The sequence below is a fragment of the Megalopta genalis genome, unplaced genomic scaffold, assembly GCF_051020955.1.
Source record: "Megalopta genalis isolate 19385.01 unplaced genomic scaffold, iyMegGena1_principal scaffold0129, whole genome shotgun sequence".
Lineage (NCBI taxonomy): Eukaryota > Metazoa > Arthropoda > Insecta > Hymenoptera > Halictidae > Megalopta > Megalopta genalis.
The window spans coordinates 182,501-197,500 of NW_027476198.1; positions in this window are offsets into that span (position 1 = coordinate 182,501).

Sequence of the window (15,000 nt, forward strand, 5' to 3'; positions counted from 1 at the left end):
ACAGTGCAGACGCGTCGACCCGTCGCTCCGCATTTCGAGCGCAATTTCAGTGGTTTTTCAGTTCAGAAAATTACAGAGAGTGTTTGGTTGTGTTGCAGGAGTCAAACTGAATGATTTGATGCATAAAGTTTAATTAAACTCCCATTAGTTTGCCGGGAAACATCGATTCTTCCGATCTAGAAAGAGACAGAGATAGACGATCCGCGTTATGTTAAATATTTCAAGGTTACCGATTCCACAAAATTATAAAAAGTATACGGCTGTGTAGCGGGGATCAAAACGAGTAATTTCATGTATAAAGTTTAATTAATCTCCCAATAGTTTGCCGGGAAACATCGATTCTTCCGATCTAGAAAGAGACAGAGACAGTCGATCCGCGTTATGATAAATATTTCGAGGTTCCCGATTCCACAAAATTATAAAAAGTATACGGCTGTGTAGCGGGGATCAAAACGAGTAATTTCGTGTATAAAGTTTAATTAATCTCCCAATAGTTTGCCGGGAAACATCGATTCTTCCGATCTAGAAAGAGACAGAGACAGTCGATCCGCGTTATGTTAAATATTTCAAGGTTCCCGATTCCACAAAATTATAAAAAGTATACGGCTGTGTAGCGGGGATCAAAACGAGTAATTTCGTGTATAAAGTTTAATTAATCTCCCATTACTTTGCCGGGAAACATCGATTATTCCGATCTAGAAAGAGACAGAGATAGACGATCCGCGTTATGTTAAATATCTCCAGGTTACCGATTCCACAAAATTATAAAAAGCATACGGCTGTGTAGCGGGGATCAAAACGAGTAATTTCGTGTATAAAGTTTAATTAATCTCCCAATAGTTTGCCGGGAAACATCGATTATTCCGATCTAGAAAGAGACAGAGACAGTCGATCCGCGTTATGTTAAATATTTCAAGGTTCCCGATTCCATAAAATTATAAAAAGTATACGGCTGTGTAGCGGGGACCAAAACGAGTAATTTCATGTATAAAGTTTAATTAATATCCCATTAGTTTGCCGGGAAACATCGATTATTCCGATCTAGAAAGAGACAGAGACAGTCGATCCGCGTTATGTTAAATATTTCAAGGTTCCCGATTCCACAAAATTATAAAAAGTATACGGCTGTGTAGCAGGGATCAAAACGAGTAATTTCGTGTATAAAGTTTAATTAATATCCCATTAGTTTGCCGGGAAACATCGATTATTCCGATCTAGAAAGAGACAGAGACAGTCGATCCGCGTTATGTTAAATATTTCAAGGTTCCCGATTCCACAAAATTATAAAAAGTATACGGCTGTGTAGCGGGGATCAAAACGAGTAATTTCATGTATAAAGTTTAATTAATCTCCCAATAGTTTGCCGGGAAACATCGATTCTTCCGATCTAGAAAGAGACAGAGACAGTCGATCCGCGTTATGATAAATATTTCGAGGTTCCCGATTCCACAAAATTATAAAAAGTATACGGCTGTGTAGCGGGGACCAAAACGAGTAATTTCATGTATAAAGTTTAATTAAACTCCCAATAGTTTGCCGGGAAACATCGATTCTTCCGATCTAGAAAGAGACAGAGACAGTCGATCCGCGTTATGATAAATATTTCGAGGTTCCCGATTCCACAAAATTATAAAAAGTATACGGCTGTGTAGCGGGGATCAGAACGAGTAATTTCATGTATAAAGTTTAATTAAACTCCCAATAGTTTGCCGGGAAACATCGATTCTTCCGATCTAGAAAGAGACAGAGACAGTCGATCCGCGTTATGTTAAATATTTCAAGGTTCCCGATTCCACAAAATTATAAAAAGTATACGGCTGTGTAGCGGGGATCAAAACGAGTAATTTCATGTATAAAGTTTAATTAAACTTCCAATAGTTTGTCGGGAAACATCGATAGTTCGATCGCGCGAGAGAGACAGAGAAACGAACAGACTTCTTTTCGATTTACGGCTAAAATAAATTTTTCTAATTTTTTTCAATAACATATTCTTGCTTAGATAACTTTTTTACATAGGGATTAAGCATTTAGAACGATATAATGTTTAAAATAAGGGCACTTTACTCTTGACATTTTACGGTTTTTTCAATTTTCTGAAAAATCCTATCATTAGATTTTTTTAAAAATACGATATTCTTGCTTAACTAACGTTTCTACATAGGGATTAAGCATTTAGAACGAAATCTAATGTCAGAAAATGGCACTTTACTCTTGACATTTTTCGGTTTTTTCAATTTTCTGGAAAATCGTATCATTAGATTTTTTTAAAAATACGATATTCTTGCTTAACTAACGTTTTTACATAGGGATTAAGCATTTAGAACGAAATCTAATGTAGGAAAATGGTACTTTACTCTTGATCGGTACGTTGGGACTTTGAAAATATTCGGGGGTTCCAATCGCTCGTCTGTTGCATCATAGCGCGTCTCGGCGCAATCGACCGATTCGCTCGATCCATTATTTTCGATTTACGGCTAAAATAAATTTTTCTAATTTTTTTCAATAACATATTCCTGCTTAAATAACTTTTTTACATAGGGATTAAGCATTTAGAACGATGCATTGTTTAAAGTAAGGGCACTTTACTCTTGACATTTTACGGTTTTTTCAATTTTCTGAAAAATCCTATCATTAGATTTTTTTAAAAATACGATATTCTTGCTTAACTAACGTTTCTACATAGGGATTAAGCATTTAGAACGAAATCTAATGTCAGAAAATGGCACTTTACTCTTGACATTTTTCGGTTTTTTCATTTTTCTGGAAAATCCTATCATTAGATTTTTTTAAAAATACGATATTCTTGCTTAACTAACGTTTTTACATAGGGATTAAGCATTTAGAACGAAATCTAATGTAGGAAAATGGTACTTTACTCTTGATCGGTACGTTGGGACTTTGAAAATATTCGGGCGTTCCAATCGCTCGTCTGTTGCATCATAGCGCGTCTCGGCGCAATCGACCGATTCGCTCGATCCATTATTTTCGATTTACGGCTAAAATAAATTTTTCTAATTTTTTTCAATAACATATTCCTGCTTAAATAACTTTTTTACATAGGGATTAAGCATTTAGAACGATACATTGTTTAAAATAAGGGCACTTTACTCTTGACATTTTACGGTTTTTTCAATCTTCTGAAAAATCCTATCATTAGATTTTTTTAAAAATACGATATTCTTGCTTAACTAACGTTTCTACATAGGGATTAAGCATTTAGAACGAAATCTAATGTCAGAAAATGGCACTTTACTCTTGACATTTTTCGGTTTTTTCAATTTTCTGGAAAATCCTATCATTAGATTTTTTTAAAAATACGATATTCTTGCTTAACTAACGTTTCTACATAGGGATTAAGCATTTAGAACGAAATCTAATGTAGGAAAATGGTACTTTACTCTTGATCGGTACGTTGGGACTTTGAAAATATTCGGGCGTTCCAATCGCTCGTCTGTTGCATCATAGCGCGTCTCGGCGCAATCGAGCGATTCGCTCGATCCATTATTTTCGATTTACGGCTAAAATAAATTTTTCTAATTTTTTTCAATAACATATTCCTGCTTAAATAACTTTTTTACATAGGGATTAAGCATTTAGAACGATACATTGTTTAAAATAAGGGCACTTTACTCTTGACATTTTACGGTTTTTTCAATTTTCTGAAAAATCCTATCATTAGATTTTTTTAAAAATACGATATTCTTGCTTAACTAACGTTTCTACATAGGGATTAAGCATTTAGAACGAAATCTAATGTCAGAAAATGGCACTTTACTCTTGACATTTTTCGGTTTTTTCAATTTTCTGGAAAATCCTATCATTAGATTTTTTTTAAAATACGATATTCTTGCTTAACTAACGTTTTTACATAGGGATTAAGCATTTAGAACGAAATCTAATGTAGGAAAATGGTACTTTACTCTTGATCGGTACGTTGGGACTTTGAAAATATTCGGGGGTTCCAATCGCTCGTCTGTTGCATCATAGCGCGTCTCGGCGCAATCGACCGATTCGCTCGATCCATTATTTTCGATTTACGGCTAAAATAAATTTTTCTAATTTTTTTCAATAACATATTCCTGCTTAAATAACTTTTTTACATAGGGATTAAGCATTTAGAACGATACATTGTTTAAAATAAGGGCACTTTACTCTTGACATTTTACGGTTTTTTCAATTTTCTGAAAAATCCTATCATTAGATTTTTTTAAAAATACGATATTCTTGCTTAACTAACGTTTCTACATAGGGATTAAGCATTTAGAACGAAATCTAATGTCAGAAAATGGCACTTTACTCTTGACATTTTTCGGTTTTTTCATTTTTCTGGAAAATCCTATCATTAGATTTTTTTAAAAATACGATATTCTTGCTTAACTAACGTTTTTACATAGGGATTAAGCATTTAGAACGAAATCTAATGTAGGAAAATGGTACTTTACTCTTGATCGGTACGTTGGGACTTTGAAAATATTCGGGCGTTCCAATCGCTCGTCTGTTGCATCATAGCGCGTCTCGGCGCAATCGACCGATTCGCTCGATCCATTATTTTCGATTTACGGCTAAAATAAATTTTTCTAATTTTTTTCAATAACATATTCCTGCTTAAATAACTTTTTTACATAGGGATTAAGCATTTAGAACGATACATTGTTTAAAATAAGGGCACTTTACTCTTGACATTTTACGGTTTTTTCAATCTTCTGAAAAATCCTATCATTAGATTTTTTTAAAAATACGATATTCTTGCTTAACTAACGTTTCTACATAGGGATTAAGCATTTAGAACGAAATCTAATGTCAGAAAATGGCACTTTACTCTTGACATTTTTCGGTTTTTTCAATTTTCTGGAAAATCCTATCATTAGATTTTTTTAAAAATACGATATTCTTGCTTAACTAACGTTTCTACATAGGGATTAAGCATTTAGAACGAAATCTAATGTAGGAAAATGGTACTTTACTCTTGATCGGTACGTTGGGACTTTGAAAATATTCGGGCGTTCCAATCGCTTGTCTGTTGCATCATAGCGCGTCTCGGCGCAATCGAGCGATTCGCTCGATCCATTATTTTCGATTTACGGCTAAAATAAATTTTTCTAATTTTTTTCAATAACATATTCCTGCTTAAATAACTTTTTTACATAGGGATTAAGCATTTAGAACGATACATTGTTTAAAATAAGGGCACTTTACTCTTGACATTTTACGGTTTTTTCAATTTTCTGAAAAATCCTATCATTAGATTTTTTTAAAAATACGATATTCTTGCTTAACTAACGTTTCTACATAGGGATTAAGCATTTAGAACGAAATCTAATGTCAGAAAATGGCACTTTACTCTTGACATTTTTCGGTTTTTTCATTTTTCTGGAAAATCCTATCATTAGATTTTTTTTAAAATACGATATTCTTGCTTAACTAACGTTTTTACATAGGGATTAAGCATTTAGAACGAAATCTAATGTAGGAAAATGGTACTTTACTCTTGATCGGTACGTTGGGACTTTGAAAATATTCGGGGGTTCCAATCGCTCGTCTGTTGCATCATAGCGCGTCTCGGCGCAATCGACCGATTCGCTCGATCCATTATTTTCGATTTACGGCTAAAATAAATTTTTCTAATTTTTTTCAATAACATATTCCTGCTTAAATAACTTTTTTACATAGGGATTAAGCATTTAGAACGATACATTGTTTAAAATAAGGGCACTTTACTCTTGACATTTTACGGTTTTTTCAATTTTCTGAAAAATCCTATCATTAGATTTTTTTAAAAATACGATATTCTTGCTTAACTAACGTTTCTACATAGGGATTAAGCATTTAGAACGAAATCTAATGTCAGAAAATGGCACTTTACTCTTGACATTTTTCGGTTTTTTCAATTTTCTGGAAAATCGTATCATTAGATTTTTTTAAAAATACGATATTCTTGCTTAACTAACGTTTTTACATAGGGATTAAGCATTTAGAACGATGCATTGTTTAAAGTAAGGGCACTTTACTCTTGACATTTTACGGTTTTTTCAATTTTCTGAAAAATCCTATCATTAGATTTTTTTAAAAATACGATATTCTTGCTTAACTAACGTTTCTACATAGGGATTAAGCATTTAGAACGAAATCTAATGTCAGAAAATGGCACTTTACTCTTGACATTTTTCGGTTTTTTCAATTTTCTGGAAAATCCTATCATTAGATTTTTTTAAAAATACGATATTCTTGCTTAACTAACGTTTCTACATAGGGATTAAGCATTTAGAACGAAATCTAATGTAGGAAAATGGTACTTTACTCTTGATCGGTACGTTGGGACTTTGAAAATATTCGGGCGTTCCAATCGCTCGTCTGTTGCATCATAGCGCGTCTCGGCGCAATCGAGCGATTCGCTCGACCCATTATTTTCGATTTACGGCTAAAATAAATTTTTCTCATTTTATTCAATAACATATTCTTGCTTAGATAACTTTTTTACATAGGGATTAAGCATTTAGAACGATATAATGTTTAAAATAAGGGCACTTTACTCTTGACATTTTTCGGTTTTTTCAATTTTCTGGAAAATCCTATCATTAGATTTTTTTAAAAATACGATATTCTTGCTTAACTAACGTTTCTACATAGGGATTAAGCATTTAGAACGAAATCTAATGTCAGAAAATGGCACTTTACTCTTGACATTTTTCGGTTTTTTCATTTTTCTGGAAAATCCTATCATTAGATTTTTTTTAAAATACGATATTCTTGCTTAACTAACGTTTTTACATAGGGATTAAGCATTTAGAACGAAATCTAATGTAGGAAAATGGTACTTTACTCTTGATCGGTACGTTGGGACTTTGAAAATATTCGGGGGTTCCAATCGCTCGTCTGTTGCATCATAGCGCGTCTCGGCGCAATCGACCGATTCGCTCGATCCATTATTTTCGATTTACGGCTAAAATAAATTTTTCTAATTTTTTTCAATAACATATTCCTGCTTAAATAACTTTTTTACATAGGGATTAAGCATTTAGAACGATACATTGTTTAAAATAAGGGCACTTTACTCTTGACATTTTACGGTTTTTTCAATTTTCTGAAAAATCCTATCATTAGATTTTTTTAAAAATACGATATTCTTGCTTAACTAACGTTTCTACATAGGGATTAAGCATTTAGAACGAAATCTAATGTCAGAAAATGGCACTTTACTCTTGACATTTTTCGGTTTTTTCAATTTTCTGGAAAATCGTATCATTAGATTTTTTTAAAAATACGATATTCTTGCTTAACTAACGTTTTTACATAGGGATTAAGCATTTAGAACGATGCATTGTTTAAAGTAAGGGCACTTTACTCTTGACATTTTACGGTTTTTTCAATTTTCTGAAAAATCCTATCATTAGATTTTTTTAAAAATACGATATTCTTGCTTAACTAACGTTTCTACATAGGGATTAAGCATTTAGAACGAAATCTAATGTCAGAAAATGGCACTTTACTCTTGACATTTTTCGGTTTTTTCATTTTTCTGGAAAATCCTATCATTAGATTTTTTTAAAAATACGATATTCTTGCTTAACTAACGTTTTTACATAGGGATTAAGCATTTAGAACGAAATCTAATGTAGGAAAATGGTACTTTACTCTTGATCGGTACGTTGGGACTTTGAAAATATTCGGGCGTTCCAATCGCTCGTCTGTTGCATCATAGCGCGTCTCGGCGCAATCGACCGATTCGCTCGATCCATTATTTTCGATTTACGGCTAAAATAAATTTTTCTAATTTTTTTCAATAACATATTCCTGCTTAAATAACTTTTTTACATAGGGATTAAGCATTTAGAACGATACATTGTTTAAAATAAGGGCACTTTACTCTTGACATTTTACGGTTTTTTCAATCTTCTGAAAAATCCTATCATTAGATTTTTTTAAAAATACGATATTCTTGCTTAACTAACGTTTCTACATAGGGATTAAGCATTTAGAACGAAATCTAATGTCAGAAAATGGCACTTTACTCTTGACATTTTTCGGTTTTTTCAATTTTCTGGAAAATCCTATCATTAGATTTTTTTAAAAATACGATATTCTTGCTTAACTAACGTTTCTACATAGGGATTAAGCATTTAGAACGAAATCTAATGTAGGAAAATGGTACTTTACTCTTGATCGGTACGTTGGGACTTTGAAAATATTCGGGCGTTCCAATCGCTCGTCTGTTGCATCATAGCGCGTCTCGGCGCAATCGAGCGATTCGCTCGATCCATTATTTTCGATTTACGGCTAAAATAAATTTTTCTAATTTTTTTCAATAACATATTCCTGCTTAAATAACTTTTTTACATAGGGATTAAGCATTTAGAACGATACATTGTTTAAAATAAGGGCACTTTACTCTTGACATTTTACGGTTTTTTCAATTTTCTGAAAAATCCTATCATTAGATTTTTTTAAAAATACGATATTCTTGCTTAACTAACGTTTCTACATAGGGATTAAGCATTTAGAACGAAATCTAATGTCAGAAAATGGCACTTTACTCTTGACATTTTTCGGTTTTTTCAATTTTCTGGAAAATCCTATCATTAGATTTTTTTTAAAATACGATATTCTTGCTTAACTAACGTTTTTACATAGGGATTAAGCATTTAGAACGAAATCTAATGTAGGAAAATGGTACTTTACTCTTGATCGGTACGTTGGGACTTTGAAAATATTCGGGCGTTCCAATCGCTCGTCTGTTGCATCATAGCGCGTCTCGGCGCAATCGAGCGATTCGCTCGATCCATTATTTTCGATTTACGGCTAAAATAAATTTTTCTAATTTTTTTCAATAACATATTCCTGCTTAAATAACTTTTTTACATAGGGATTAAGCATTTAGAACGATACATTGTTTAAAATAAGGGCACTTTACTCTTGACATTTTACGGTTTTTTCAATTTTCTGAAAAATCCTATCATTAGATTTTTTTAAAAATACGATATTCTTGCTTAACTAACGTTTCTACATAGGGATTAAGCATTTAGAACGAAATCTAATGTCAGAAAATGGCACTTTACTCTTGACATTTTTCGGGTTTTTCATTTTTCTGGAAAATCCTATCATTAGATTTTTTTTAAAATACGATATTCTTGCTTAACTAACGTTTTTACATAGGGATTAAGCATTTAGAACGATACATTGTTTAAAATAAGGGCACTTTACTCTTGACATTTTACGGTTTTTTCAATCTTCTGAAAAATCCTATCATTAGATTTTTTTAAAAATACGATATTCTTGCTTAACTAACGTTTCTACATAGGGATTAAGCATTTAGAACGAAATCTAATGTCAGAAAATGGCACTTTACTCTTGACATTTTTCGGTTTTTTCAATTTTCTGGAAAATCCTATCATTAGATTTTTTTAAAAATACGATATTCTTGCTTAACTAACGTTTTTACATAGGGATTAAGCATTTAGAACGAAATCTAATGTAGGAAAATGGTACTTTACTCTTGATCGGTACGTTGGGACTTTGAAAATATTCGGGCGTTCCAATCGCTCGTCTGTTGCATCATAGCGCGTCTCGGCGCAATCGACCGATTCGCTCGATCCATTATTTTCGATTTACGGCTAAAATAAATTTTTCTAATTTTTTTCAATAACATATTCCTGCTTAAATAACTTTTTTACATAGGGATTAAGCATTTAGAACGATACATTGTTTAAAATAAGGGCACTTTACTCTTGACATTTTACGGTTTTTTCAATCTTCTGAAAAATCCTATCATTAGATTTTTTTAAAAATACGATATTCTTGCTTAACTAACGTTTCTACATAGGGATTAAGCATTTAGAACGAAATCTAATGTCAGAAAATGGCACTTTACTCTTGACATTTTTCGGTTTTTTCAATTTTCTGGGAAATCCTATCATTAGATTTTTTTAAAAATACGATATTCTTGCTTAACTAACGTTTCTACATAGGGATTAAGCATTTAGAACGAAATCTAATGTCAGAAAATGGCACTTTACTCTTGACATTTTTCGGTTTTTTCAATTTTCTGGAAAATCCTATCATTAGATTTTTTTTAAAATACGATATTCTTGCTTAACTAACGTTTTTACATAGGGATTAAGCATTTAGAACGAAATCTAATGTAGGAAAATGGTACTTTACTCTTGATCGGTACGTTGGGACTTTGAAAATATTCGGGCGTTCCAATCGCTCGTCTGTTGCATCATAGCGCGTCTCGGCGCAATCGACCGATTCGCTCGATCCATTATTTTCGATTTACGGCTAAAATAAATTTTTCTAATTTTTTTCAATAACATATTCCTGCTTAAATAACTTTTTTACATAGGGATTAAGCATTTAGAACGATACATTGTTTAAAATAAGGGCACTTTACTCTTGACATTTTACGGTTTTTTCAATTTTCTGAAAAATCCTATCATTAGATTTTTTTAAAAATACGATATTCTTGCTTAACTAACGTTTCTACATAGGGATTAAGCATTTAGAACGAAATCTAATGTCAGAAAATGGCACTTTACTCTTGACATTTTTCGGGTTTTTCATTTTTCTGGAAAATCCTATCATTAGATTTTTTTTAAAATACGATATTCTTGCTTAACTAACGTTTTTACATAGGGATTAAGCATTTAGAACGAAATCTAATGTAGGAAAATGGTACTTTACTCTTGATCGGTACGTTGGGACTTTGAAAATATTCGGGCGTTCCAATCGCTCGTCTGTTGCATCATAGCGCGTCTCGGCGCAATCGACCGATTCGCTCGATCCATTATTTTCGATTTACGGCTAAAATAAATTTTTCTAATTTTTTTCAATAACATATTCCTGCTTAAATAACTTTTTTACATAGGGATTAAGCATTTAGAACGATACATTGTTTAAAATAAGGGCACTTTACTCTTGACATTTTACGGTTTTTTCAATCTTCTGAAAAATCCTATCATTAGATTTTTTTAAAAATACGATATTCTTGCTTAACTAACGTTTCTACATAGGGATTAAGCATTTAGAACGAAATCTAATGTCAGAAAATGGCACCTTACTCTTGACATTTTTCGGTTTTTTCAATTTTCTGGGAAATCCTATCATTAGATTTTTTTAAAAATACGATATTCTTGCTTAACTAACGTTTCTACATAGGGATTAAGCATTTAGAACGAAATCTAATGTCAGAAAATGGCACTTTACTCTTGACATTTTTCGGTTTTTTCATTTTTCTGGAAAATCCTATCATTAGATTTTTTTTAAAATACGATATTCTTGCTTAACTAACGTTTTTACATAGGGATTAAGCATTTAGAACGAAATCTAATGTAGGAAAATGGTACTTTACTCTTGATCGGTACGTTGGGACTTTGAAAATATTCGGGCGTTCCAATCGCTCGTCTGTTGCATCATAGCGCGTCTCGGCGCAATCGACCGATTCGCTCGATCCATTATTTTCGATTTACGGCTAAAATAAATTTTTCTAATTTTTTTCAATAACATATTCCTGCTTAAATAACTTTTTTACATAGGGATTAAGCATTTAGAACGATACATTGTTTAAAATAAGGGCACTTTACTCTTGACATTTTACGGTTTTTTCAATCTTCTGAAAAATCCTATCATTAGATTTTTTTAAAAATACGATATTCTTGCTTAACTAACGTTTCTACATAGGGATTAAGCATTTAGAACGAAATCTAATGTCAGAAAATGGCACTTTACTCTTGACATTTTTCGGTTTTTTCAATTTTCTGGGAAATCCTATCATTAGATTTTTTTAAAAATACGATATTCTTGCTTAACTAACGTTTCTACATAGGGATTAAGCATTTAGAACGAAATCTAATGTCAGAAAATGGCACTTTACTCTTGACATTTTTCGGGTTTTTCATTTTTCTGGAAAATCCTATCATTAGATTTTTTTTAAAATACGATATTCTTGCTTAACTAACGTTTTTACATAGGGATTAAGCATTTAGAACGAAATCTAATGTAGGAAAATGGTACTTTACTCTTGATCGGTACGTTGGGACTTTGAAAATATTCGGGCGTTCCAATCGCTCGTCTGTTGCATCATAGCGCGTCTCGGCGCAATCGACCGATTCGCTCGATCCATTATTTTCGATTTACGGCTAAAATAAATTTTTTTAATTTTTTTCAATAACATATTCCTGCTTAAATAACTTTTTTACATAGGGATTAAGCATTTAGAACGATACATTGTTTAAAATAAGGGCACTTTACTCTTGACATTTTACGGTTTTTTCAATTTTCTGAAAAATCCTATCATTAGATTTTTTTAAAAATACGATATTCTTGCTTAACTAACGTTTCTACATAGGGATTAAGCATTTAGAACGAAATCTAATGTCAGAAAATGGCACTTTACTCTTGACATTTTTCGGTTTTTTCAATTTTCTGGAAAATCCTATCATTAGATTTTTTTAAAAATACGATATTCTTGCTTAACTAACGTTTTTACATAGGGATTAAGCATTTAGAACGAAATCTAATGTAGGAAAATGGTACTTTACTCTTGATCGGTACGTTGGGACTTTGAAAATATTCGGGCGTACGCGGCGCGCTCGGCGCTTCGAACAGCTCCGGTGTCCCCATTATTTTCGATTTACGGCTAAAATAAATTTTTCTAATTTTTTTCAATAACATATTCCTGCTTAAATAACTTTTTTACATAGGGATTAAGCATTTAGAACGATACATTGTTTAAAGTAAGGGCACTTTACTCTTGACATTTTACGGTTTTTTCAATTTTCTGAAAAATCCTATCATTAGATTTTTTTAAAAATACGATATTCTTGCTTAACTAACGTTTCTACATAGGGATTAAGCATTTAGAACGAAATCTAATGTCAGAAAATGGCACTTTACTCTTGACATTTTTCGGTTTTTTCAATTTTCTGGAAAATCGTATCATTAGATTTTTTTAAAAATACGATATTCTTGCTTAACTAACGTTTTTACATAGGGATTAAGCATTTAGAACGAAATCTAATGTAGGAAAATGGTACTTTACTCTTGATCGGTACGTTGGGACTTTGAAAATATTCGGGGGTTCCAATCGCTCGTCTGTTGCATCATAGCGCGTCTCGGCGCAATCGACCGATTCGCTCGATCCATTATTTTCGATTTACGGCTAAAATAAATTTTTCTAATTTTTTTCAATAACATATTCCTGCTTAAATAACTTTTTTACATAGGGATTAAGCATTTAGAACGATGCATTGTTTAAAGTAAGGGCACTTTACTCTTGACATTTTACGGTTTTTTCAATTTTCTGAAAAATCCTATCATTAGATTTTTTTAAAAATACGATATTCTTCCTTAACTAACGTTTCTACATAGGGATTAAGCATTTAGAACGAAATCTAATGTCAGAAAATGGCACTTTACTCTTGACATTTTTCGGTTTTTTCAATTTTCTGGAAAATCCTATCATTAGATTTTTTTAAAAATACGATATTCTTGCTTAACTAACGTTTTTACATAGGGATTAAGCATTTAGAACGAAATCTAATGTAGGAAAATGGTACTTTACTCTTGATCGGTACGTTGGGACTTTGAAAATATTCGGGCGTTCCAATCGCTCGTCTGTTGCATCATAGCGCGTCTCGGCGCAATCGACCGATTCGCTCGACCCATTATTTTCGATTTACGGCTAAAATAAATTTTTCTCATTTTATTCAATAACATATTCTTGCTTAGATAACTTTTTTACATAGGGATTAAGCATTTAGAACGATATAATGTTTAAAATAAGGGCACTTTACTCTTGACATTTTACGGTTTTTTCAATTTTCTGAAAAATCCTATCATTAGATTTTTTTAAAAATACGATAATCTTGCTTAACTAACCTTTCTACATAGGGATTAAGCATTTAGAACGAAATCTAATGTCAGAAAATGGCACTTTACTCTTGACATTTTTCGGTTTTTTCAATTTTCTGGAAAATCCTATCATTAGATTTTTTTAAAAATACGATATTCTTGCTTAACTAACGTTTTTACATAGGGATTAAGCATTTAGAACGAAATCTAATGTAGGAAAATGGTACTTTACTCTTGATCGGTACGTTGGGACTTTGAAAATATTCGGGCGTACGCGGCGCGCTCGGCGCTTCGAACAGCTCCGGTGTCCCCATTATTTTCGATTTACGGCTAAAATAAATTTTTCTAATTTTTTTCAATAACATATTCCTGCTAAAATAACTTTTTTACATAGGGATTAAGCATTTAGAACGATACATTGTTTAAAATAAGGGCACTTTACTCTTGACATTTTACGGTTTTTTCAATTTTCTGAAAAATCCTATCATTAGATTTTTTTAAAAATACGATATTCTTGCTTAACTAACGTTTCTACATAGGGATTAAGCATTTAGAACGAAATCTAATGTCAGAAAATGGCACTTTACTCTTGACATTTTTCGGTTTTTTCAATTTTCTGGAAAATCGTATCATTAGATTTTTTTAAAAATACGATATTCTTGCTTAACTAACGTTTTTACATAGGGATTAAGCATTTAGAACGAAATCTAATGTAGGAAAATGGTACTTTACTCTTGATCGGTACGTTGGGACTTAGAAAATATTCGGCCGTACGCGGCGCGTCTCGGCGCTTCGAACAGCTCCGGTGTCCCCATTATTTTCGATTTACGGCTAAAATAAATTTTTCTAATTTTTTTCAATTACATATTCTTGCTTAAATAACTTTTTTACATAGGGATTAAGCATTTAGAACGACATGTTGTTTAAAATAATGGTACTTTACTCTTGTGATTTTTCGGTTTTTTTTGATTATTTTGAAAAATAAATTTTTGTAATTTTTTTAAATACGATATTCGTGATCAGTGAACGATTTCACATATGGATTAAGCATTTAGAATCGTGCGGACGCGTTATTAAAAAAGTTTACTCGATGCGATGGGACTTTAAAAAGTTTGTGAAAATTTTCATATTGGGAAAAAATGTGTAATTTTTTGT